Genomic DNA, 26,703 nt, shown 5'->3' on the forward strand with positions numbered 1-26,703 from the left:
TAATTAGAAGTAAGCCAGTAAAATTTTCGGAGTCTAATGGTGTTAATGTTGAAGGATGTGCTGCAGTTGCCCTAAGGGAAGGACCAATACACATGATCATTGTGACGGGCCCTGTTTACCTGGGCAGTAATCAAAGCCGCATTCCTCACCACTGACACTGGTGAGAGACTGTCACTAAAACAGGGATGGATTTACACAGTGTTCTCAAATGCAGCTCTCTGCATCAAGCACTGTTTCCCCAAAGAGCAATTCCAAGTCACTGTCACACTCACACCTGGGTATTTGATTTTCACACACACACTCCTGGGAAAGATTGGCACAGATTTACTTGCTGTGCTCCCTTCTGCCCAGACAATAGGACAACAATGCTGCCACCAGCCAATCACAGTCAGGCTCTTACCAGGGTATCCAATTATACTGAGTAAAATCACTACTAATATAAATGGTAGTGTAACCCAAGCAGCATGGCTTTTCGAAGTGGCCAGGGTGTCACAACAATAGGTACAAGTACTCTCAAAATGTAAAAAGAAATCTCTAAAAGACCAGCCAAAGTTGTTGTTGTCTTTCAGCTTTTCCCGGTTAGGGGTTGCCACAGCAGAACTGCGGTCTGCTAATGATTGGCAGTAGATTGTCACGGTGACAAGTTGCCAGCTCGAAGCCCAACCTTCAACGAAGGCATGCCCATTCACGCATGTCTTTCGGAACGCAACTCGACCCACGGGGAGGACATGCAGACTCCACACAGAAGGCACTCCCCGCATACTAGCTGAGAATCGAATGGGAGAACCTCTGGCTGTGAGGCAACAACGCTAAGACCAGCCAAAGTAAAAGGCATAAAAATATTTAATAATAACTAATAAAATACAAAACATAAGCATATTAAATATTTAAGTGCAGTAAACATCAGAGTTTCAATCACAGGAGAAATAAAAATAATTGAGGAAGGCACACAACTTTCAGGCAGGGCAAAATATATGTCAGTGTTAAAAAAAAAAGTGCACAGTACCAAATGGAGAAATACTGAAAGGCTGCAATATAGGACAGAGCACTAATGTACTCATCATAATTGTATAGTAGTGCTTGATGTTCAAAGAACATTTTCTTATCTCTGTTATACTGATCCTATACCCCTTAAGATTCAAGAGAATGAAAAATAAAGAAAGAGATGTAGGAGGCAGCCTGACATGTATTGGGGTAAGCATGGGAAAGGAAGCCCCCCCCCTCCACCAGATGATAATTTTAGAAGCGGTTGATTGAATGACAGATGTCTGACAACCCCGTTGGTTACTGTACCAGGGCATCTGACATCTCTTTGCAAAAAATGAGTGGGTTGTTAGACCTTTAGGTTTCAATTAAGCAGGGTACTGGAAAGTGAGCAAGTAAGCAAACATTTAAGCTAAAATTATTTAATTAGAAGTAAACCAGTAAAAGTTTCACAGTGTAATGATGTTAATGTTGAAGGATGTGCTGCAGTTCCCCTAAGGGAAGGACCAATACATGTGGCCATTGTGACGGGCCCTGTCTACCCAGGGCAGTAATCAAAGTCTCATTCCTCACCACTGACACTGGTGAGAGACCGTCACTAAAACAGGGATGGATTTACACAGTGTTCTCAAATGCAGCTCTCTGCATCAAGCACAGTTTCCCCAAAGAGCAGTTCCAAGTCACTGACACACTCACACCTGGGTATTTGATTTTCACATACACTATTTGGAAAGATTGGCACAGATTTACTAGCTGTGCTCCCTTCTGCCCAGACAATAGGGTAATGGTGCTGCCACCAGCCAGTCACAGTCAGGCTCTTACCAGGGTATCCAATTATACTGAGTAAAATCACTACTAACATAAATGGTAGTGTAACCCAAGCAGCATGGCTTTTCGGAGTGGCCAAGGTGTCACAAGAATAAGGACAAGTACTATCAAAATGTAAAAAGAAATCTCTAAAAGGTCAGCTAAAGTAAAAGGCATAAAATATTTAATAATAACTAATAAAATACAAAACATGAGCATATTAAATATGTAAGTGCAATAAACATCAGAGTTTCAACACAGGAGAAATAAAAATAACACAGTTGGACAGATTCAAGCAGATGCAGAAAAACAATACTTAGCTAGTATCACTATAATTCCTGACTGTCTAAAGAAGAACTGTCCCCTATCTAACTTAATTAATACAGCAAGGCAAGATTAGATGCTGTGTTGCTTATGTCAACAAGGCAAGGTGATATTCTTCCAACCTACACTGATCTAACTGAACTGACTGTGATAACTGTCATAGATTTTTATATCAGGTTCCAAAGAAAACAAAACAAGCTGATCTGTGAGTTCCTTCCCTTCATTGCTGGTTATAGAGTGTAGAATTACATTACATTTGATCATGACTCTGGTGGAGAACAGACTCAGAGCTTTTCTAAGATCTGTCGCAGTATTTGAAAATTATAGAATTCTTTGTAAACATAAACATTTAATCAGTTATAATAACACTGTTGATACATTTCTAACATAAGCATCTATACAAGTCAGTGTGGTAGTCAAGTGACAGAAAATGATTTACAAAGCTATTTACAAAACTACAGCTAACTATGCTGGCATATGTTCCACATGCACTACCCTACTCTTTTTGGTATAGATGGCAATATCTCACATTGTCACACCTCTCTCACCCTTTGCAGACTCAAGCTAGTTTTTCTAGTAACCCTGAAAAAATGTCGCTTGAGAGAAATGGGCCTCCCTAGGAACATCTTAACCAATACCCTGTCTTGAGAATCCATCTGCAGTGGCATTGCTGCAGTCTGGACTGGCTAACACAAGGGTTCTTCCCAAATCCCCTTTAAGCTTTTGAAATGACTGCTCACAAGCTGGGGGTCCACACTACCTTATCTGGTCTGTTTTTTCCTTGTCAGGGCTGTGAGGGGAGCAACTATTGCACTATAATTGGGAACAAACTTTCTATAGTACCCCACTGTCCCCAACAATGCCCTCATCTGATTTTTGGTAACAGGGGCAGCCCACGCCTGAATAGCTTTCACTTTGGCAGGTTCTGGCCTAATCTTACCACTCCTCATCTATGTCCCAGGTAGGAGACATCTGCTATACCCACCTGACCCTTACTGGGCTTAATGGTCAACCCTGACCTTTGAAGTCTGTCCAGGACCTCCCTAACATGCTGAAGCATCATTATGTTAACATAGTACAATTTGTGCCCCTGCTTCCTGCCTAGAAGGTTTACTGTGTAATTGGCAATACTGACCTTCCTTACCACTTTGAAAGGTCCCTCCCAAGCTGACTGCAGCTTATTGTGTCTGACAGGAAAGAGCACCATAACCTGCTGTCCCACTGCATACTCTCGGTCTCGAGCATTTCTGTCATACCAGACCTGTTTCTGCTGTTGGACTCCTACCAGGTTCTCCTGGGCCAAGCCCATGACCTCCCAATGCCTTGTCCTGAGGTTTAGGACATATGCCACAACAGACTTCTTATGGGATTCACACTCACCCTTCCACTCATCACGAGTCATATCTAAAGGCCTCCTCACCCTATGCCCATACAGCAACTCAAAGGGTTTAAAACCTGTGGATTTCTGGGGCACCTCTCTGTATGCAAACAGTAGATGGAGCTGATATTTGTCCCACTGTCTCTTAAACTGGTCTGAAAATGCCTGTAGCATGGTCTTTAGTGTAGAGTTTAACCTCTCCATAAGATCATTAGTTCGGAGTTGGTAGGGGGTGGTCTTTAGGTGCTTCACCCCATAGCATTTCCGCAGACAAACTAGCAGGTCTGACATGAAATTGGCACCTCTGTCAGTCAGTATTCCTCTCAGGAAACCTACTCTGCTGAAAATCTGTAGCAAAGCATTTGCCACCTTCTCTGCCTTGATGGAGGACAGAGCCACTGCCTCAGGGCATCTAGTAGCATACTCTACTACCACCAGGATGTAATTCTTCCCTGTGGAACTTGAGGTACTCAGAGGCCCCACAATATCCATAACTACCCTCTGAAACAGCTCTTCAGTCACAGGCAAAGGCATCAGTGGAGCTTCGACCATGTCCCCTGACTTGCCTACCTTTTGGCACTGTTGACAGGTCCTGCAGTACATTGCAGGCCAATAAAAGGTCTGCATAATACATCTCTTGGTATGCTTTATGCCCATATGTCCTGCAAAAGGAATGTCATGGACTGTGGCTAGATGTGCCAGATGGTAGGTTCTGGGCACTACCAACTGCAGTATTATCTTACTCTCTAACCCTCCCTTAGGGGTCCATTCTATGTACAATAACCCTTTGTTCCAGTATACAGACTCCCCTTTTGTATGAGCATCAGGTGTCTCCTTAGCTACCTCCCTCAAGCTTTGTAAGGTAGGGTCCGAAAGCTGAGCCTGTCTCATCTCTACTTTTGTGACCTCTCCCAGATCCCCTTACACAGGAAGCCTAATATCTTCTGATAGTGGTGCCACACTGTCAGCCTGGGTACTACCACTCACGTCTGTCCTTGCAGTCACCCTGTCCATGGGAAAAGCAGTACCTACCAGCAGCTGTGGCTCAATTTCAGGCTCACTGCTACAAGGTAACCACCTCCCTGAAGTAGCCACATCACCAGCCCCAGCTTCAGGTGTAGGATCTGTCTGGGTCTCCCGAGGCTACCAGACCTACATGCCTGTCTCCAAGCCTGAGTGCATGTAACTGCATGCCGACAAGGTACTGTGTGCATCAAAATCATTCCCTGTCAAGACAGCTGCAGGAATATCCTCAAACACTGCTACCTGCTTGCTTCCTTTTCAACCGTCCCAGACAAGGTGAACCCTGGCTAAAGGTATTTGCAATGGGATCTCTCCTAAAGCTCTGATTGGAGTGGACTGCCAAAGCAAGTACTGCTCCTCTTTAACCACTGCAGGCTTCACAACAGTTATGTTAGAGGCTATGTCTGTTTTAGCAGTGGCTTGTCTTCCATTGACTAAGATAGGATACAATCTCTGGTGATAGTTTGGTACCCCTGTTGTCTCCAAAGAATATACTACTGGCATGCTGTTATTCACACTTGTTGGGACCCACTCCTTTTGTTCCCCACCTTGCTTCAGTGGACATTTGTATGCCACATGGCCCCTCTGATTATATTTAAAACATCTAATTCCTGATCCTGGCGGTATACCTGAACTAGTGGCTTACCCTGTTAATGGTAGACTGTGTTGGGGTGATTTAGGCTGCCCATCCTGGTTCCCTTATATCCATGTGCAGCACTGGGTATCCCCTCCTTGTGCAGTGATGTCCTGCTTGCCAAGTAGAGATCCCCTTTTCTCACAAGCTCATCTTTAGAGTTACACTCCTGGTCTGCCAACCAGATTCTCATGTCCTCAGGCAAAGTATTAAGGGCTTTTTCTCTCAACAAAAGTTCTGCCAGTCTTTCAAAAGTGATGACCTGACACCCATTCATCCACTTATGGAAATAAGTGCTTAACTCAGCAATATAATCACATACACTTTCATCTGCATTGCGTCTATGTTCACGAAACTTTTTTTCTGTAAGCTTATAACAGTTCAATACACATTTGTTTTACTCTATCATAGTTTTAAACAATCAGTATCAGACAATTTAGAAACAACAGTTACAGCTTTACCATGGCTTAAGAAGGTCAGGAACCATAGACAGAGCTCTCGGTCAGCATTATACTGTTTATGTACTCTTTCAAATATATGAATAAAACTATCAAAGTCATCCCCCTCTACAAATTGTGACAGAGATTTATTGACCTTTATTGCTCTGGGGACCGGTTATTCCCTCCCCCATTACCTCCATGACCCTGATGAAGGGTCAACATCTCCCTCTCGTGTTGCCGCTGCATTTCTTTTTCTTCAGCCTCCACTCACTGCAGTCACTCATTTTCTTCAATCTCCAAATGTCTGGCCTCCAGTTCATGCAGACGCTGCTTCTCCTTTTCTTCGGTCTCCCAGCATCGCAGCCTGTCTTTGGTTTCCAGTCATGCTAATGCTGCTTCTCCTTTTCTTCAGCCTCTAACCATTTGGCCTCCACTTCAAGACTGTTAACCTCCAGAGGGATTTTTTAAGTCCTCTGAGGAAAGGGTGAACTGTCCTGTTTCGGAAGACTGCACATCCCTAACACCAGACTTGTTATCCTCCTGGTCACTGGTCCATGCTGCAGTTGTGATTAAATCTGAAATCATTTCCTCTTTAGTCCACTTAGCATGCACCAGTCTTTTGGCTTTGCACACCTTGATCAACTAGTTCTTTGTCAGCTTACCATAATCATCCGCTAGCATCTTTGCCTGCTTTCCCTGACTAAACTAAACTAACAAAAATAAATAAAACTGTTGTGAAGATAAAACTCTGAATGTTTACCTTGTGGCTGTTGAGAGTACACACACATTCAGTGACAACTGCCCACAGGTTACTGAATTCCAATTAATATCCCACCGCTCTGATGCCAATATGTGACGGGGCTGCTTTACCCAGGGCAGTAATCAAGGAGCCTCAGTCCTCACCACTGACACTGGTGAGAGACTGTGTCACTAAAAGAGGGATGGATTTAAACAGCATTTTCAAATGCAGGTCTCTGCATCAAGCACAATTTCCTCCAAGAGCAGTTCCAAGTGACTGATAAACCCACACCTGGGTATTTGATTTTCAAACACACACACACACACACACACACACACACACACACACACACACACACACACACACACACTCTCTCTCTCGCTCTCTCTCTCTTTCTTAGAAAAAGGCTGGCACAAATTTACTAGCTGTGCCCCCTTATGCTCACACAATAAGGCAATGATGCTGCCACCAACCAGGGTATCCAATTATACTGAGTAAAATCAATACTAACATAAATATTAGAGTGCAACCCAAGCAGCAAGGCTTTTCAGAGTTGCCAAGGTGTTACTAGAATAAGCACAAGTACTCTCAAGATGTTAAAAGAAATCTCTAAAAGACCAGCCACAATAAAAGGTATAAAATTATTTAATAATAAATAATAAAGTAGAAAACATTGGATTATTAAATATTTAAGTACAATAAACATCAGAGTTTCAATCACAGGAGAAATAAAAATAACACAGTTGGACAGATTCAAGCAGATGCAGAAAAACAGCACTTAGCTAGTATCACTGTAATTCCTGACTGTCTAAAGAACAACTCTTCCCTATCTGACTTAATGCCGCAAGACAAGATTAGATACTGAATTGCTTACTTCCACAAGGCAATGTGATGATGTTCATCATGTTACCCTGCTGCAGTCATCACACTTGGGTTATCCTGTCGTCAGGCGGTCCCGCAGTCGGCCGGATTTCCAAAGTCTTGGTCCGACGTCGGTTGCTGTCGCCTCATCCCTGACGTCAGTGTGCTAGGGGTATATTGCAACGCCATTTTCTTCAGTCTTTCTTGCGCCGAAGCAGAAGCAGTTCGCAAGTGCCGGTCGGCCGACTCCTGAGATTTTCGAATTTCTGACCGAAGTCTTCTATAAAGCTAAGTACCCCATTGGGGAAACTTTTCTTGCCTCAGACCGATGTCAGAAAAAGTTAACAATTGTATTTCTTGTGGGAAGCAAATACCTCATAAGGATTTTCAGTCTTATTGCATACCTTGCCTAGGCCCTGATCACGATGTCACTTCTTGTCGGTTTTGTGCTACGTTTAATAAATGTACTATTAAAAGACGATTTGATTTTGCACGACACTTTTTTGGTAGAAAATTTAATTACACCATGCCGTGTGAGCTACCGACTACTGGCGTGCACAAAAAGCACAGGGACAAGGACCGACAGCCCAGGCCTAAGCCCGATTCCGAGGCCTCGGTTGATCCGGTCTCTGGTTCTCCGGTTATCAGTGAGGCTCCGACGCAGCCTCTGACTACCGCAGTTCTGGAACCCGAGACCGCTACAGATATTTTGACGGAATGTACTAGGCCGACGCAGCCTTTTACTTCAGGCCCTTCCGACGATTTACCTTCCAAGGACGTCGGTGCTTCTGAAACGCCATTGGTTTCTGAAGGCGTTCTCAGAACGACGACTCTTACAGTCAAAACGTTTTCCAAGTCGAAGACTCCTTCTAAATCGAAAAAGGCTTCACTTCAGTCTCCTGTTCAAGGACCTATGCCTAAGAAACAGATGCTCAAGATGGCTGAAGATTTGATTTCTCTTATCGGGTTCTCAGCCTTCTCCTGACAAAAGGCCTAGACAAGAGGAAGATTCTGCTTCCTCTAAACAACTGTCTATTTCTTCGGATTCCTCTGAGGACCAAGACTATTCCTTCTCTCCTTATGCAGATTCTGATGCTGAGGACTCTATTCCCTCAGCTTCCCCTCTAGAAGACTACTCTTTTGGGGAAACTTTACACACTATGAGGGAACATTTTCACTGGGAAGGTCAGGATTACTCTGATTCCAAGACAAGGCTCAGAGAGTTTCTTTTACTCCCCCAACACAGACCCCTAGCCATCCCTCCTGTTTTGGACATTGTGGATGATGTCTATTTAGAATCCAGTTTCAACCCTGAATCTCTACCTCTTGCCCCGGCCAAGCCTGACAGATACTACAGAGTATCTGATTCCCACAAATTCCTTTACAAAAGCCCAGTAGCTGACCCAGAGACTATCTCCCAGGGTCCCAAGGGGGCTAAGGCTTCCATGGCTAAAAATCCAGTACCTTCTGAAAGGGATTCAAGAGCACTAGACAGATGGGGGAAAAAGGTTTACACCTCAGCCACTTTAGCTATGAGAGCATTAAACTGTAAATTTCATATGCTTAAGTATCAGCAATTTCTGATCTCTCAGTTAAAACATAAGATGTTATGTGATCCTATCTCGCCTACATTCTGACTGATGGGTTCGGAGCCGATCCTCGGCTCTGACTCGGCACGCTTATGCCAAAGAGCGAAGTCTCTTATTGGCTGAGCTTACTATATCCCAGGATGCACCACTACCAGTCCCCCAGATCTCGTTTGCCGCTAACAAGCAAAGACGTGGTCTCGAGCTTGGCTGAGCTAAGTAGTGTTTTTTCACTTACTTTCCTGTCAGGGATTTCCTAAAATTCAACAAAAAGCTGTTTTAACAGCTATCTCGTGTTTTTTGTGTATGAGTGAATATTTTTTGTGGTAAAATATTTGTGTGGTGATTGTGTATTGTCTGACTAGAGGTCCCATTTGAGTTCAAGGGCCTTCCCCTGTCAGTCCGTTGTCATTCAAGTCCCGTTTTATTTTAGGGTTCTTGGATACCTTTAGTTGTTTTTTCTATTGTGTCAGTCTTGTTTAAAGAAAAAAGAAAAAGAAGAATTTTTTCTGTGATAGTTAGTGTGTTTGCTGTTCACCAGTTTGGTTGCCATAATGTCACAGGCTCCTAGGCCTTCAGGGTTTAAGAAGTGCACTAAGTGTAGTTTCAAGATGTCAATTACAGATGACCATTCTCTCTGTGTGTACTGTTTGGGCGCCAAACATTTGCAGGAGTCCTGTAGCGTGTGCCACGCGTTTTCCTCGAGGGTCCTCCAAGAGAGGAAAAATAAACTTATTTTAAAAGGCCTTATTAAACCCTCATTTGAAGAGGCATTAGCTTCCTCTCCTTCTCCTGCAAAGAAGAAAAGGGCGTCGGCTCCGACCAGCCCGTCGGATCCGACCGCCAAAAGACATAGGCAGGCTTCTCCTTCGGCTCCACGGACTTGGAGCCGAGGGCGAACGGTCTGCCTCGATGCCTCCAGCCTCGACTCCTCTGGGTTCGAGCCGGCGGCTGGGGCCTCGAGGCGGGTCATCTTCATCGGCTCCACTGATCTTGGAGCCGATGAAGGTCCGCTCAGACACTTCCTCCTCGGCCAAGCCCTCTTCGGCACCGATGGAAATTGGTTTGGACACTCCTTTGGCGCCGATAATTATCGAGTCGATTCGGAGCCGGTCCCCTAGTCTTGGAGAGGCCTACTCGGACCCGTTCGGTCTCTTCCAGGTCATCAAGGATGTCAGATTCGGACATAGACAGGGTACTCCAAAGACTTTTCCAGTCCCCAGTCTTTCAGAAATTTGTTTCGGCTCCGACCCAATTGGCTTCGGAGCCGATAGCCCATTCCATTGCCATTCCTCCTCCGACCGCTTCGGCTCCGTCGGAGCAGGTGCTGATGGAGCCAGTGGAGATCCTAGGGTCGGCTCCGACCCTTACTCCAACCCCGGCCTTCGGGTCCGAGTTTAGCACACGGACTTCTTCGGCCGGGCCCGGGGGTGACGTTTCGGGACCAATGCTGTCGGTTCCAAGCCTCCCTCTCAGTGCTTCGCGCGGGACTTCCGTCTGCTATCATGGCTCGGAGACTGGACCCTCCCAGGATTCTGGGGTCCGGCCTTCAGAGCTATGAGGAGTGCCTTGGCCAAATCTTCTTCGCCATCTCTACGGCTTTACCGGCACCTTCCCTGGGCATGGAGACTGGGTCTTTGGCAGTTCCCTGTCTCTAGGCAGCGGAGCCCGGGCCTGAGGTTACCCCACTGGGGTTCCCCTCCTCCTGAGGGTCTTCGGAGTTGTCTTGGAGGAGCCCCCAAGGAAGAGATTGTGCAAGAGGAAGCACGTGGACTCCCCCGATGAGTCTCTTACATCGGACACTGATCTTGATGATGCGGAGGGGTCCCCAAAGTCGTCCTCGGATGATGTCTCATTTGCAGACATTCTAGAGATCCTCAAGCAACGAGGCGGCTGGAATTCCAAACCCCCCTCCGCTGATGAGTCGGTGTTCCTCAAGGCCTTCGGGGCTCAGCCCTCCGCCTCCTGGGTGTCTCCGCCCTTTGACGAGCTCCTGGATTTGGTTTGTTGGAGGGCGTGGGAACATCCAGATACTGTGGAACCAGTGCCTTCTCGCCCTAACAAATTTTTGTCTGCCCCACCCGAGAAGGAGTTCTTAAAAAAAGGCGTGGCTGTAGATGCCATGGTGGTGGCATCTGCTACCCAGCAGGACGTGGCAGAGGCTTCAACGTCTGTCCATCCTCCTAATAAGGAGTCTAGGAGCATGGACGGTGCAGGAAGCGCACCCTGACTTCAGCGGCCTTTACTCTGAGGTCCCTGAATTATTTGGCACATTTCACCAGACTACAGTGGGATCTGGTCAAGGAGCTCTCAGACTCCCTCTCAGGTAACCTACCTGAGCAGCTAGCCCAGTCGGTTAGCTCTCAGTTGGCTATCCTTACCTCGATTTCTAACTCGTCCATGAGGCTCATTTCATATGCGGCCGAAGGGGGCAGAGCGGCAGGCACAGGCGTGGCTCACGAAGACAAGCCTGGCTCCGTTGTGTCATTTCGCGGAGGCCTTCAAGTCTTCCTTTGCCGACGCTCCCTTTGATGGGTCCTCCTTGTTTGGACCCAAGGTAAAGACACTCTTACCCGCTGTGAGCAGGAGGGAAAGACTTTATCTGCCGAGGAGCACGATTTTCCACTCCCTTCGGCCTTATCCCAAGGCTAAAAGAGGAGGGAAGATGTGGTTCCGCAAATCACAGAAATTCTTACCTCAACAGCAGGAAGATTCCCTTCCAGAGGCAGAGGAAGGGAAATTTTTCTGGGAGACGGCGTCCCAGAGGCGGCAGAGGCCCCCGCGACACTGGAGTCCGCGTGTCCTTTCGCGGCTCTTCAGCCCCCCACACTCCATGAGGGATTGCCCGGCTGTGCTGCTCGAGCCAGTCGGGTGCCGTTGCCAAGCACCTAAAAGCCTGGGAGTCTATTACTCAGGACAGATGGGTGCTTCGGATTATTGCCGGAGGTTACACCATTCCTTCACACGCCCACCCCCACCGTCCAAAAATCCTGGACACACCACCCAGTCAGAGGGAAATTGCAGCCGTAGAAGGATCAAAGCTGCTAGAAAAAAGTCATCCAACCGGTCCCCACAGACCAGATCGGATCCGGAAATTACTCAAGGTTCTTTAGTGCCAAAAAAGACAGGGGACCTGAGACCCATTTTGGATCTCAGCAAACTAAACCAGTCAGTCATGAAGTCCAAATTCCGAATGGTCACTTTACAATCCATTCTCCCATTGTTGGAGAAAGATGTTTGGATGTGCTCCATAGATCTCAAGGACGCCTATTATCACATACCGATACATCAGGCGTCCAGGAGGTATCTGCGCTTCAGCCTGGGAGACAGTCATTTCCAATTTTGTGCACTGCCCTTTGGTCTCACCACAGCCCCAGGGTGTTCACCAAGTGTTTGGCAGTAGTGACTGCTCACCTGAGGAGTCTCGGATTCCAAGTGTTTCCCTATCTGGACGACTGGCTCCTGACTGCCACCACCAGGCATCTACTACTAGAGAACCTACAAGCCACCATCTCCTGGGTGCTTCCCTGGGAATTACATTCAACTGGTCAAAGTCTGTCTTGCTGCCTTCTCAGCGCATAAGATTGATAGGAGCAGAGATAGACTCAAAATTAATGCGAATCTTCCTTCCTACCGAAAGGATACAAACATTACAAGATCAAGTCCGAGCCCTGCTTCTAAGATCCAAAGCCCCAGCCAGGATGGTCCTGCAACTTTTAGGTTCAATGTCTGCCATGGTTCTCCTAGTTCCTCTGGCAAGGTTGCACATGAGGATTCTCCAGTGGCTGTTATCGACACAATGGTCTTTTCAGGATCTCCCCCTCAATCACCACATACTGATTACATAAACGTGCAAACGGGACCTCCGCTGGTGGCTTCTGCCATCCAATCTGAATCAGGGAAGACCCTTTGTTATACCCCCTCCGGTGGCCACCTTGACAACGGATGCCTCCCAGATGGGGTGGGGGGGGGGCATTGTCTGGGCAGGTCAGTTCAGGGTTCTTGGCTTCCAAACGAAACATTTCTCCATATCAATGTGTTGGAAATGAGGGCTGTACTTCTGTCCCTACAAGCCCTCCACAAGTTTCTCCCTCAAGGCATTATCGCCATCCACACAGACAACATGTCGGTGGTCTGGTATCTAAACAAACAAGGAGGGACCAGATCTTACCCCTTTGCAGAGAGGCCATGAGGGTGTGGGAATGGGCAGTGGCTACCAAGCGCTTCCTGGTAGCGACCCACATTCCAGGCAAATCCAATGTATTGGCAGACAGACTGAGCAGGACCATTCTCTCTCCTCATGAGTGGTCTCTGAACGAGACAGTAGCAGCTCAGATTTTCAAAAGATGGGGGATTCCGTGCTGCGACCTGTTTGCAACACCACGAAACACGAAGTGCAAAAGGTTCTTTTCCTTGACCCCGCGTCAAGGGGAGGCAGCTACGGATGCTCTAGTCCAACCTTGGCCAACAGGACTGCTTTATGCTTTCCCTCCGATTCCACTCCTTCCCAAAGTCATCCAGAAAGCTTCCCAATTGGGGTCCACAATGATTCTAATTGCTCCGTACTGGCCTCGTCAGGTATGGTTCCCCTACCTACAGAAATATACTCTGGACGGTCCTTGGTTCTTGGATCTAACTTCGGACCTTCTGGTTCATCAGTCGGGACAACAGCACCAGTCCCTTCACACTTTGAAATTAACAGCTTGGCTCCTCCACTTCCGACTTTAGTCAGAAATCACACCTTGGACCCGGAAGTTATTCACATTTTATCTTCAGCCCACAAACCCACCACTAAGAAATTGTATCACAGTAAGTGGAAGAGGTTTGCTATCTGGGCTCAACTCAGAGGCTTAGACCCTATTACTGCCCCGATACCAGAGGTCTTGAAATTTTTAACATCCTTGTTTAATCAAGGATCTTCAGTCTCTACTATTAAAGTCCAACTAGCAGCTATCTCCAAATTTCACGATTCCATAGATCCACCGTTGATGAGCAGCAGATTATGTAAAACTTTCATGAAAGGTGCTGTGCTTTTAAGACCCCAGTTTTTCATCCTGCGCCTCCGTGGGATCTTGATTTGGTACCGTGCCTTAACATCTTCGCCCTTTGAACCGGCTGCTACATGTGAGTTGAAATATCTGTCTTGGAAAACTGCCTTCTTAATTGCAATTACCTCTGCAAGAAGAGTTTCAGAACTTCAAGCCCTATCTATCAAACCACCGTACTTGATTTTTCACAAGGATAGAGTATCACTTAGACCTAATCCATCTTTTGTCCCAAAAGTTTGCTCTAACCTCTGTCTCCAACAATCTTTAGAGCTACCAGTTTTCTTTCCAAAATTTTCAAACAAAGCGGAATACACCTTCCATACATTGGATGTTCACAGGCAATTGCGCTTCTATCTAGATAGGACTCAACAAATTCGGAAAACAGATCAATTGTTTGTGTCCTTTTCAGATAATAAACTGGGTAAAACCATCACTAAAGCTACTATTGCCAAATGGATCAGAGATTGCATAACTCAAGCTTATTCCTCTTCAAATAAACAACTTACAACATCTGTCAAAGCTCACTCTACTAGAGCTTTGGCTACCTCTATTGCATTCCATTCCAAGCTCGCTATTTCTGAGATTTGTGCTGCGGCTACTTGGTCCAACCCGCACACTTTCATTTCCCACTATAAATTGGATGTGGCATCTAAAGGACGAGCATCATTTGGTTCCACGGTACTCAGGAGTGTTTTCCAGTGAGCCACCCAGGATTTAGGTGCTAGGGACGCTGTCCCATCAGTCAGAATGTAGGCGAGATAGGATCACATAACATCTTTTAGTTATGTACTCACCATAACTTCAGATGTTTGGGATCCATCTCGCCTACATTCCTAATACCCACCCTCCTTCCCCCTGCCTTGGAGATCAGAAGAGATTGAACGGTTTGAGTTCTACTGTTTTTATCTGTATGTTATATAAGCAGTGCATGCGTGTGTGCATGTATGCGGACAAACTAGATCTGGGGGACTGGTAGTGGTGCATCCTGGGATATAGTAAGCTCAGCCAATAAGAGACTTCGCTCTTTGGCATAAGCGTGCCGAGTCGGAGCCGAGGATCGGCTCCGAACCCATCAGTCAGAATGTAGGCGAGATGGATCCCAAACATCTGAAGTTATGGTGAGTACATAACTAAAAGATAAACACCCTCCCTCAACAATCTGAATTGAAAGAAGTACAGGATTTGTTGCACGCCACCGAGCAGGTGGGCAAACATACCTTACAATGTGAGTTTGATTCTGTAGAGGCCTCCTGCAAAGCAGCTGTCACTGGATCAGTTATAAGTAGGCATGCCTGGTTAAAGGAACAAAGTCTGCCTGATCATGTTAAAGCAAAACTACTAGATGCTCCCTTACAGCAGGATGTTCTTTTTGGTGTTAAAGCAGAAGAAGTTTTAAAGAAAATGGAAGATAAGGCAAAATCAATGCAGACAGTCAACGATTTCCTACAAGTACAACCCCCTTGCTTCAGCTGAAACTGGCCAACAAAAAATTGGTCCTTTCCAGCCACTGACAGGCCTCAGAGGGGTAAATACAGGTGCCCAAGGGGCACAGGACAACCACAAGCTCAGTATAAACCTCGCCAATGGGGCACTCCAACCCAGGAAGGGAGGAGAAGACAGGTCTCAATCCACCAGAAGGCAAACTCAATGACTTGCACCTCAGCTGGCCAAACAAAGCTGTTTTGTCAGCCCCCCCTGGGGGGAAAACTAGCACTATTTGCAGACAACTGGCACATGATCACAAAGGACAAATGGGTCCTAGACATAATTTTACGAGGATACAGATTCCACTTCCACACCTTGCCAATAAAAAGAGGAATGCCAAACCTGCCACATAATCAAAGGGCAGAGGCTCAAAAACAAATTACAGCTCTCATGGCCATGAGAGCCATTCAAAGGGTACCAACTCAAGAGCAAGGCCAAGGATTTTACTCAAGACTCTTCCTAGTACCCAGAAAAGAAAATGCTTGGAGGCCAATTCTGGACCTTTCAATTCTAAACACGTACTTACAAGTTCCCAAATTCAAGATGCTAACACTACAGCAGCTACTTCCCATGTTGGGCAAGGAAGCATGGCTGGTAACTTTGGACCTCAAGGAGGCATACCTGCATGTCCCTATCAGACAAAGTTGCAGAAGATACCTCCGTTTCATTGCAGGTTCAACCCATTATCAATTCTCTGCACTGCCCTTTGGCTTATCTACTGCGCCCAGAGTATTCACAAAATGCCTGGCACCAGTAATTGCATACTGCAGACAAGGAGGAATTCAAATATATCCATACCTGGACGACTGCCTCAAGCAAGCAGAAAGAAAGGACATTCTCCTACAACATCTGGCATTTGTGAAGCATCTACTAAATTGTCTGGGGTACACAGTAAACGAAAAGAAGTCAAAGCTAGTACCCTCACAAAAAATGACATTCCTGGGTGCCAGCTTGGACACAACGGCCCAGTAGGCTTATCTTACACCAGACAAGCAATTACAACTGACTCAATATTTCAAGACAATGGCAACAAAGACCCAATTAACTGCAAGAAAAATTCTGCAGGCTTTGGGCTTCATGCCATTTTGCATTCTGATAATACCATTTGCAAAAATGCATATGAGGAAATTACAGTGGTACCTAAAAAGCGTATGGTCTCAACACAGCCACAGCTTGGACACAGTGATATCTCTCATTCCCTGCCTTCAACAGGAATTTCTATGGTGGGCACAGGCATGTCACCTCAACAAAGGTCAGCCTTTCACCTTGCCCCCACCCAGGCAAACTATCACAACAGATGCTTCAGACTATGCCTGGGGGGCACACATGGCAGGGCAATGCATTCAAGGCCTATGGACTGCAGAACAAAGAAAACTGCACATAAACCAAAAAGAGATGCTAGCTGTACAGAAAGCTCTGACAGCCTTCAAGGATCTTCTACAGCCAGGACAACTTGCAATAAAGACGGACAACACCACAGTAATGTGGTACATAAACAAACAAGGGGGCACACATTCCTACCCTCTTTGCAGGCAAGCAATAATCTTATGGAACACAGCTCTGGCCTACCAAGTCCAGTTACAAGCTCAATTCCTGCCAGGACAGAAAAACACATTGGCAGACGACCTAAGCAGAAACATCAAAGATCCCCATGAGTGCTAGACCCACAAATATTTACAATGATAACTCAAAGATGGGGTCTACCAAATATAGACCTGTTTGCCAGTCCTCAAAACTACCAGCTGACAAAATTTTGTACAAGGACATTCCACCAACAAGCTTGGAAAGTGGACGCTCTCTCCTTCAGTTGGAAAAACCTGACAGCATATGCCTTTCCTCCATTGCCTCTTCTCACAAAGGTACTTTTGAAGGTCAAAAAGGAGAAACCTTGAATGATTCTCATAGCCCCAGACTGGCCACGCCAGCACTGGTACCTGCTACTGAAGAATATGGCTCACAGCCCACCATGGATATTGTCTCAAATATCTCATTTGCTCACGCAGCAGAACAAGCAGATTCTACACAGCCAGATCAAAACCTTAAACCTGGCTGCATGGCAAATCAATTAAGTATCCAACCTGCACCTCTTTCACAAGCAGTACTGGATGTTATTCTAGAAGCCAGGAGGCCAAGCACCAGGAAGGCTTACTCGGACAAATGGAAAAGGTTTTCTGCTTGGAACCAAGCTAAAGGCCAAGATACAACTCAGCCTCATATGCCTCACATTCTGCAGTATTTAGCTGAGATGTTGCATAAAGGACTTTCCTTCTCCTCAATTAAGATCCATGCATCAGCTATTTCAGCTCACTACAACACAAATCCAGCTTTATTTTCAAATCCTCTCCTAAGGCAGTTCCTCAGAGGGGAAAAAAACATTAGACCACCTAGAAGAGCTCCTACACCAACATGGGACCTCAACTTTGTTCTGGAAAAACTAACGCTGCCTCCCTTTGAACCAGCTTTTTCTGCAGACCATCAGTTCCTATCTTGGAAGACTGCCCTGCTCCTGGCAATAACTTCTGCAAGGAGAGTCTCGGAATTACAGGCACTTATGGCAGTGGAACCTTTCCTCATTTTTCATCAATACAGAGTTTCTCTACGAACTTATCCTTCCTTCATGCCTAAGGTGGTTTCCAATGTAGCTTTAAATCAAACCATCCACCTACCCACTTTCTTCCCCAAAACACAGAACAAAGGTGAGAGACTCCTGCACTCCTTGGATATTCACAGGCAGCTTCGTTACTACTTGGATAAAACTAAGGCTTTCAGAAAAACTGACCAGCTGTTTGTTTCCTATGCTACAGCTTCTCAAGGGAGGGCCATATCCAACCAAACCATTTCTAAATGGATAGGCCATTGCATACGATTCTGCTATACCCATCATAGGAAGCCAGTTCCTCCTACCATTAGACCCCACTCTACCAGGGCAACAGCTACCTCTACAGCCTTTCTCAGGGGGGTTCCTACCAAGGAAATTTTAGAAGCTGCAACTTGGAGTTCTGTACACACCTTCACCAAACACTATCACTTAACTCTTTATTCTAAGTCCAGGGCAGGCTTCGCCACTGCAGTTCTGCAGGGCCTCATTGCCTCCACTAACCCTCTATGATGCCTCCACCCTACCTTAGCTTTGGGACTCTAACCAAGTGTGATGACTGCAGCAGGGTAATACGATGAATATAGTACAGTTTTGTACCTACCATAAATGTAGATGTTCGAGTGTTCACCCTGCTGCAGTCCAGGTTACCCTCCCTCCAACCCCTCTGATCTACTGGCTAAATCTTTGCTATGCCTTACTGATGTATTTGCTTATAGCTGAAGGGATTTTGTGTCTGTACAGTGTTCACACCTTTTGGTACTAATTTGGATCACCCTTTTGGGGGCACCTGACATCTGGGGCAAGAAAAACTGAAGAAAATGGCGTCGGTTGCAATATATATACCCTTGGCACACTGACGTCAGGGATGAGGCGACAGCAACCGACGTCGGACCAAGACTTTGGAAATCCGGCCGACTGCGGGACTGCCTGATGATAGGATAACCCAAGTGTGATGACTGCAGCAGGGTGAACACTCGAACATCTACATTTATGGTAGGTACAAAACTGTACTTTCTTCTGACTTACACTATTCGAACTGAACTGATTGTGATAACTGTAATAGATTTTTATATTAGGTTCTAAAGAAAACAAAACAAGCTGATCTATGAGTTTCATCTCCTCAGTGCTGGTTATAAAATGACATCACAATTGATCACATGTTTCTTCTAGAGAACAGACTCAGAGCTTTTCTAAGATCTGTTGCAGTATTTGAAAATTATAGAATTCTTTGTTTAAACATAAACATTTAATCAGTTATAATAACACTGTTGATACATTTTAACATAAGCATCCGTACAAGTCAGTGTGATAGTCAAATGACAGAAAATTATTTATAAAACTCCAACTCTGCTGGCATATGTTACACATGCACTGCCATATTCTACCTGGTACAGATGGCAATACCTCACATCATCACATCCATATCCGACAGCTGTATTAAACATGCTTTTATGCATGCAGCATTGCATGCTCATAAAATGAGGTTTTCTTAATCTTTTCTTATGGGAGCATTATCCTTTTGTTTTTTTGCACTTGTACAAATGCAGAATGTAGTAACTGTGTTTGTGCATGTGTAAGCACTTTCCAGATGGTACACAGTAACTTAAATTTATGAGCTCACTGTGGAGTTTCAGGCATGGAATTCTGAAATGGTTCAATTACAGTGGAGCTTCAGGTGCTGACTGAGAATTTATTAAAGCAGCACTATAGGCATGAGTAAGTTAAACAAAATATTGTTTATATTATTTGCAAATATCTGCAGCAACCAAAAAAATTACTGCAGGACAGGGATAAGGCATGGAAAGCATGGCAAGTTTAACAAAACACAGGAAAATGTCCAAAACTTCAGACAGCTTTTCAGTCAAACCAGTCAAACCAAAGTTGTTGTGTTGTGTCTTTCGGCTTTTCCCGGTTAGGGGTCGCCACAGCGGTCCGCTAATGATTGGTAGTTGATTTTTACATGCCGAGTTACCAGCCCTGACGTACATCCTTCAATGAAGGTACGCCCATTCACACATGTCTCCACACAGAAGACGCTCTAGCTGAGAATCGAACCAGACAGCGTCTTACTGTGAGGCGACAACGCTACCGCAGCGCCACCAAAGTAAAAGTTTAAAATGGTAAAATAAATCACTATTTTAACAAACAAAACAATCAAAAATAATCCTGTTACTTTCTGGCACTCCAACAAAAATACTTAAGTCTGTGTAGAACAGAGCAGCCCAAACCATAGCAAGACGCACTCAGACAATATTGTTTTCATTATTTAACTCCCACTTCATCAAATCACTAACGCTTCACCCCAGTTTACTTTCCAAGTCAGTGGCAACCTCTATTGTTAAAAAAGCACCTCCTAAAACTAAAACCTGCCTAAAACTAAAGCCTAGATAACCTACCTACTGAATACCTGAAAATTGTAGCAGATGCCATATCCTACCACATCTCAGTACTTACTAACAGAGCCATCCAACAGTCTTATATCCCCTCCGTTATGGAAGAAACCATTCATTCTACCCTTGCAGAAAGGGAGAAACACAACTGATCAAGTTAATCATTCTCATTTCTGGAGTAGCTTATGGGTTGTATACAGCCAAGGATACAGCAACCGGCCAGCTTCCTAAAGCTTCAGCTCCTTTCCACACAGTCACTCTGGCTCTCTATAGATTGAACTGTTTTTTTTTTTTTTTGGGGGGGGGGGGGGGTATTACACATTCAGCCAGGGAGACTAAAAATCTTTGGTACTTTCTTGTGTCATGCAGATGCAACTCTGAAGCACCACAGTAACAACAGTTGGCCTACAGCTTCCTGTAAAACATATAAGACCCCTTTGGGGAACCCTTCCACTTTTTTCCCCTTAAATTTATGTGCATGTTTTATTTTTTGTCAGAATTGCAAGGTATCACTTTAAGAAAACTAGCAGTTCAGGAATGTTGGTAGACGTTTCTCTATAACTGCTAAAGAACTGCCGTGTATTTATCCAGTGTAGGTTTAAGCTATAGGGGCTTATTTTACATGGATTTTTAAACTACTTAAGCTACTTAAAAGTTTTTAATATCTGAATTTTGCATTTTGGGCAGGGAACTGTATTTTGAACTGTATGTGCCTGTGTACACTTCAAGACTGCCTACTTAAATTATTTTATTATTTTTAGTAGTTAACTAAGGCGTACATCTATTTTTGCAGGATTTGATTGTGAACTACTTCTGTAACTGTGTTGTGTTTGAAAGTTTGGGGAAAGATCATGTGCTGCTTATGTGATTAAAGTGAGAACTTACCTTCCAACCAACCCCTCCTAGCATATCTGACCAGCAATCAGACTTCTTTCCTGGCTACAGCATGGATAGAAAAAAAAAACTTTAAAGAATGAGCCCTTGTCTCTAGCTTGAGCGTATTCAGTGCCTCAGCCATTAGTAGGTGACTCTGCAGTGGCTGTTGCTGGTTCCTCAGACCACTTACTGGTTACCTCAAATCCCTCTGTTGTAGCCATGCAGCCATTATGGATCAGAGGTCAGACATATCTTCTTTAACTGTCCCAGTGCCTGATGTGGACAAGAAGAACTGTCCAATTTAGGTGCTGAAGACACCCTGAGAGGGCCTTCTCAGGGTGACCAGGGAAACAGGCTGCTTACCGAGATTGAGATGCCTTCTCCTTCTAGATCTTTATCCAGAGATATGTATAGGAAAAAGAATCATAAAATGAATAGTTGTGACAACAAAGAAATAGTTTCAGTAGCCAAAAAAAGATGTTACTTAGCCAGGAGTTTGTTGCAGGCTTTTAGTCCTGGATATCAAGTGTATCATTCCTTTCATTATTCCTCTACTCCTGAGGAGGAGAGTATTTCTTTAGATTGTTCTGGTGTAGACAGAGAAAGGGTACTGAAACATGAGGGGTCCATAGTACAAGACTGATTCTGTAGCCATTGAATCTGAATTGGAACATTTGGAGACATTCTCTTTTTCTGAGATTGTCTACAGGGTGAAGGGTGTACTTTTCTTGGGAACAGGCTAATGTTCCCTTTGAACTGGGCTGGTATTATTAGAACAAGAAGTCTGCACACATTCCTACTGTTCTGCTAGCCTTGGAGGATGCTTTCAGTGCTTCCTGCAACGCTCCTGACTCTCAGCTATCTGTGCTTTGAAAAGTCAGATAAATTGTATAAAGTCTGTCAAGTTAACAAATATCTTATTTCTCATCTTAGAGATTCTCGTCTGCCATCTTTCCAACTGCTCCTAATATGAACCGATGCCTTGCTACCCTAACCCAGTTCCTGGGGTCAAAGAGAGTAAACTTCTGGGCAGACTGGATAACAGAATTTTTCTTCCGCTACTTTAGTCTTCAGAATTCTCAAGTACCAAGGTTATATATGGAAGTTTATGCTTAAATGGGCTAGTAGTTTGAGAGCATTTTCTACTTCCCAGTCCCCTGAAGGGAAGGTCGTACTCGAATCAGATTGTGACTAAATTGTCTCAGATCTATAAACATGCACTGAAAAGTGTGCATGATTGTGATGTCACTGTATCTAGAGCTTATGCTTCAGCTGCAGCATTGAGAAGATTTGTCTGGGTTTGTTACCAGAAGCTTTCAGATGACTTAACATTAGAAATAATAAATTCTTTAGACAGGTAGGTTGTATTTGGGCTGTCTGCCTCACAAGTGCTGAAACAATAGAAAATTAATGCAAAAGGAGTTTCTAGGATTTTTCAGGTCCCAAATTTTTCCTTTAAATCCTCTACTTCCTTTGGGAGACAAAACAAACAAGCAGGGTGTCCTACTAATAAACAGGCTTCTAAGAAGAGGTGGTACAAGTGTTCAAATGAAAATCATAAAAAGAAAGTTACCTTTCCAAATAGGGTCAAGTGCCTTTTTCGGAATGACTGTGCTGGAAAACAGGTCAGCTCCCTTCCTTTCCTTCCCCAGTATCTCTTACTCTTTCAAGGCAACTAACTCTAAAGTAGTGGTGTAGCAATTACATGATTTCATGACTGTCAGCATTTCCACAGATCTAGGTTCTAATCCCACCTCTGCACGTATGACATATCCTAAGATGTGAATTGCAGTAACAGCGTTGCACATGTAGACTTTATATTTCATTGCATATATTCTGCAGCTGATACATGTCGTGTACGCTCCATATGCTTATATATACATGATGTCAATACAACTGGCATCTATTGCTTGACAAGGATGGGGGCTGGAATAATGGTTAAGGTGTTTACCAGACAGTCATAAGGTAAAGGGTTTGTTTCTCACCTTTGAAAGGGAAATTGGCTAGGCATAAATTGGTCTGCAAGGGCAGCTAACCTAGTACTCACCTATGAGTATACATTCAGTTATAGAAGAGAAAACAGACTATTACAAAGATTTTTAGGGGGATGGGGATTGATGTAATGGTTAAGTTGTTAACCTTACAAACACAAAGTAAAGGGTTTTATTCTCACCTTTGAAAGGGAAATTGGTTAGGCTTAAAATGTTCCACAAAGGCAGTTAGCCTAGTACTTACCTGTGAACCTATAAATGTTCCTTTTTGGCATCAGATTACTTCAGACAAATGAGTATTAAATGTCATTCAGGTGGGTTACAGTTGGCAATGGATAGGGACAGCCCCTCCTTTCAGGGGAGTTCCCCATCGCCAACACAAATAACAGAATTGTTTACTCATGGGTACAAAGTATGTTAGATGCAGGAGTCATAAAGCTTGTTCCTGCAGACCAAATAAGAAATGGCTTTTATTCCAGAATGTTTGTGGTTCCAGTGAAAGAGCACTCTTTGGGACCAGCGCTGGATCTCTCTTCTCTCAATCTTTTTCTAAACATTCTGAAGTTCAGACTGTTGACCCTTCAAATAGTATTAGCTCTGATTTCAGATCACAACCTTATGGTACTCTTAGATCTCAAAGATGCCTATGACCACATTCCAATAGCAAGCACCTTCAAGAGAATTCTATGATATTGTGTGTCTTTTCTGCATTATCCTTCATGCTGTTCACTGCACCAAGTGTTTACAAAACTTCTAGCCCTAGTAGTGACTCTGCAGATTGCAAGGTATCCACATTTTTCTGTATTTAGATGGCTTGTTTGTTTGTGCTGTCTTTTCCCAGTTATCTGGACACTCTTGTAAAGATATTCTCTCTTCTGCAAAACATGGAATTCCAGATAAATCTACAAAAATCTGTGGTTTCTCCCTCACACAGAATGGTGTTTCAAAGATGTCTTGTAGACACTGTGTCGCAAACGGCTTTCCTTCTTCAAGGGAAGGTGGATTTGTATCTGGAAATCATCCTGAACTTTTCTCACTAGTCTCAAACTAAGGCCAGATAATTTTTCAGGATATTAAGGCTTATGGCTTCCACGATTCTCATGATTCCCTTTGCCAGGTTGCATATCAGAAAGATACAGTGATACCTAAAAAATATATGGACCCAACATTCTCATCCTTTGGAGTTTCAGATTCCAGTCTTGAGTTTCTTCAAGGTAGAACTGCATTGGTGGAGAGATCAAATGTCTCAAAATCCCAGTCTCTCTTTTTCTTCTTGGGACAATTCAGACAGATAAAAGCACATCAGTAAAAAAGAAGTGTTGGCAGTGATTCATGGCATAAAGTCTGTACATCATATATGGGACCAAAGCCACTTACAGATTATGGCAGACTATACCATGGTCATGTGGTACATAAACAGGGAGGCACCAATTTGTACCCTCTGTGCTGACTGCCAGTAATTGCGTGGGAGTTAGCTTTTCAGCACTGCTTTATACACCATCAGAGCAAAACATGTTGTTAGACAAGCAGGGTATATCTTGGGCAGACCCTCAAAAGTAGAAACACAATACAGAGGTCTTTCAGGAGTTGATCAAGATGTGGGGGGAACACCTTGAGTAGATGTGTTCAACTCCTTTCAATACAGGTAACTAAACAGATTCTGTTCCAGAACACCCTGCAAGCAGACTTGGAAAACAGATCCTTTTTCATTCCCCTGGCCAGGGCTGATGTTCTTCATATTGATCACTGCTGTAGTAGCTGTAGCAATATGGGTTATATCCTACCAAGGATATAACAGCCAGCAAGCTTTCAAAGCTTCAGGACACCTTCCATGAGCCCAAACTGTCAAGCTGAGATGACTAAAAGACAAGTTTGCGTGCAAAGCCCTTCAGAGCCTTCCTGCCATTGAAGAATACACTCCTCTGAGAATTGATAGTCAGCTTGTCTTTCTTTTGCTGGGCAGATCAGTTCCCTATGGGCAAAACAATTCCATTTTGTTATATTTACTGATATTTTATTACTTTCCTCTTCAGGAAAAGTTATTTTAAAACTAGGAATGTTGTGTTTTAACAGACTGTTTTGGAGACTCTAATGTGCTTTTAAATGGAGCACTTGTTTTTTTCTGTCATTTTTAAGTAGAGTACACTAACTGATAACATATTTTCTGTGGAGAAGTTGTGTTTATTTTCCATTGTGGTGCTGGCATAGTGTTTAAAAGTGCATTTTTACTAAGCTTTTTTTGCCAAAAAAAAACTTTTATGGGCTGGTAGTTTTACAGGTATTTGTTGCTTGTCTTCCCAATTAAGGATGCATCATTTTCGGCTTGACTATCAAACAGATTGTCAGTCACATGGTTGGTCCTTTTTCTAGCCACAAAAAAGAAAAGTTAAGCAAACAGCTTTTGCCACCACAGCAGGCTATCAACTTGCCTCAGCTACAGATGGTTGACTCTGCTGTGGCCATTTGTTGTACCTCAGACCACTCACCATTTACCCTGGATCCCTTTGGTGTAGTATATACAGCCACTATGGACCAGGAGTCAGCCACATCCTCTGCAGCTGTTAGAGTCCTCTCACTGGCAAGAGAGAGACAATCTTATTGGTTCTGGGAGAGGAAACAGGGAAGGTTTCTCCGTTGTGTCAGAATGCTGTGCCCATCCTTGGGGATGCAGCAGCTGTCATTAGTGACACAGCTGGCTCCATTTTTCCCATCAAAAAGAAACAGAAAACAAACATGTATGTAACCCTCCTAAATTTCTTTGGATCGGAGCAGTGTATTAGGGCTGGGTCAGGATTTAATTCAGGCTATTGATTCTTCTTGTAGAGTAGTTCCTTTTTAAAGAAAGAGGGATGCCTCTTTTTCTGAAGAGGTTCAGGATTCTGAACCTGAACAGAAAGATGTAAAGACGGATTAAGGGTTTTGTCTTCAGAAAAGAGCTCAGTTTCTGATTCTCCCTGTGGGGGTTTCTTTTTCTTGGAGACTGTTACTAGACTGTCCCAGCATTTTCAGTGGGCGAACACTGAGATTTCTCAGTCGCTCAGAAAATACAATGAGTCATTACAGAAGGATTTTCCAAAACCAACACCCATTCCTCCAATTCTGTGTGCTTTAGAGCATGTATGTCTTACTTCCTACAATTTTCCTGATAGTCAACTGTCCTCTAAAAGGCAGATATGATTTATTTTATTTATTTATTTATTTATTTTATTTATTTTATTTTTATTTTACATTTGTTGACCGGGAAAATGGATATATGTCCATTTTCAGCGGAGGCCCAGGGAGAAAAGCTCCACATTGACATTAATTTACATACATATGAACAGAGAATATACTACATATTTTGATAATTAATACATAGGTACAAAGAGATATATGAACAGAGAATCAACTGATTCTTACTGAAGACTAATACGTAGGTACAAAGAGATTATGCAATTGTTAACATTTAAGGTTTAGAAGCAAAAAAAGTCAGAGTAAATGCTAGTTAGAGGAAGAGCCTAGAGGAAAACATGATGGGACGTGGGGTTCCGGAGGGTAG

The sequence above is a fragment of the Protopterus annectens genome, chromosome 1.part2, assembly GCF_019279795.1.
Source record: "Protopterus annectens isolate FY-2018-M chromosome 1.part2, PAN1.0, whole genome shotgun sequence".
Lineage (NCBI taxonomy): Eukaryota > Metazoa > Chordata > Ceratodontiformes > Protopteridae > Protopterus > Protopterus annectens.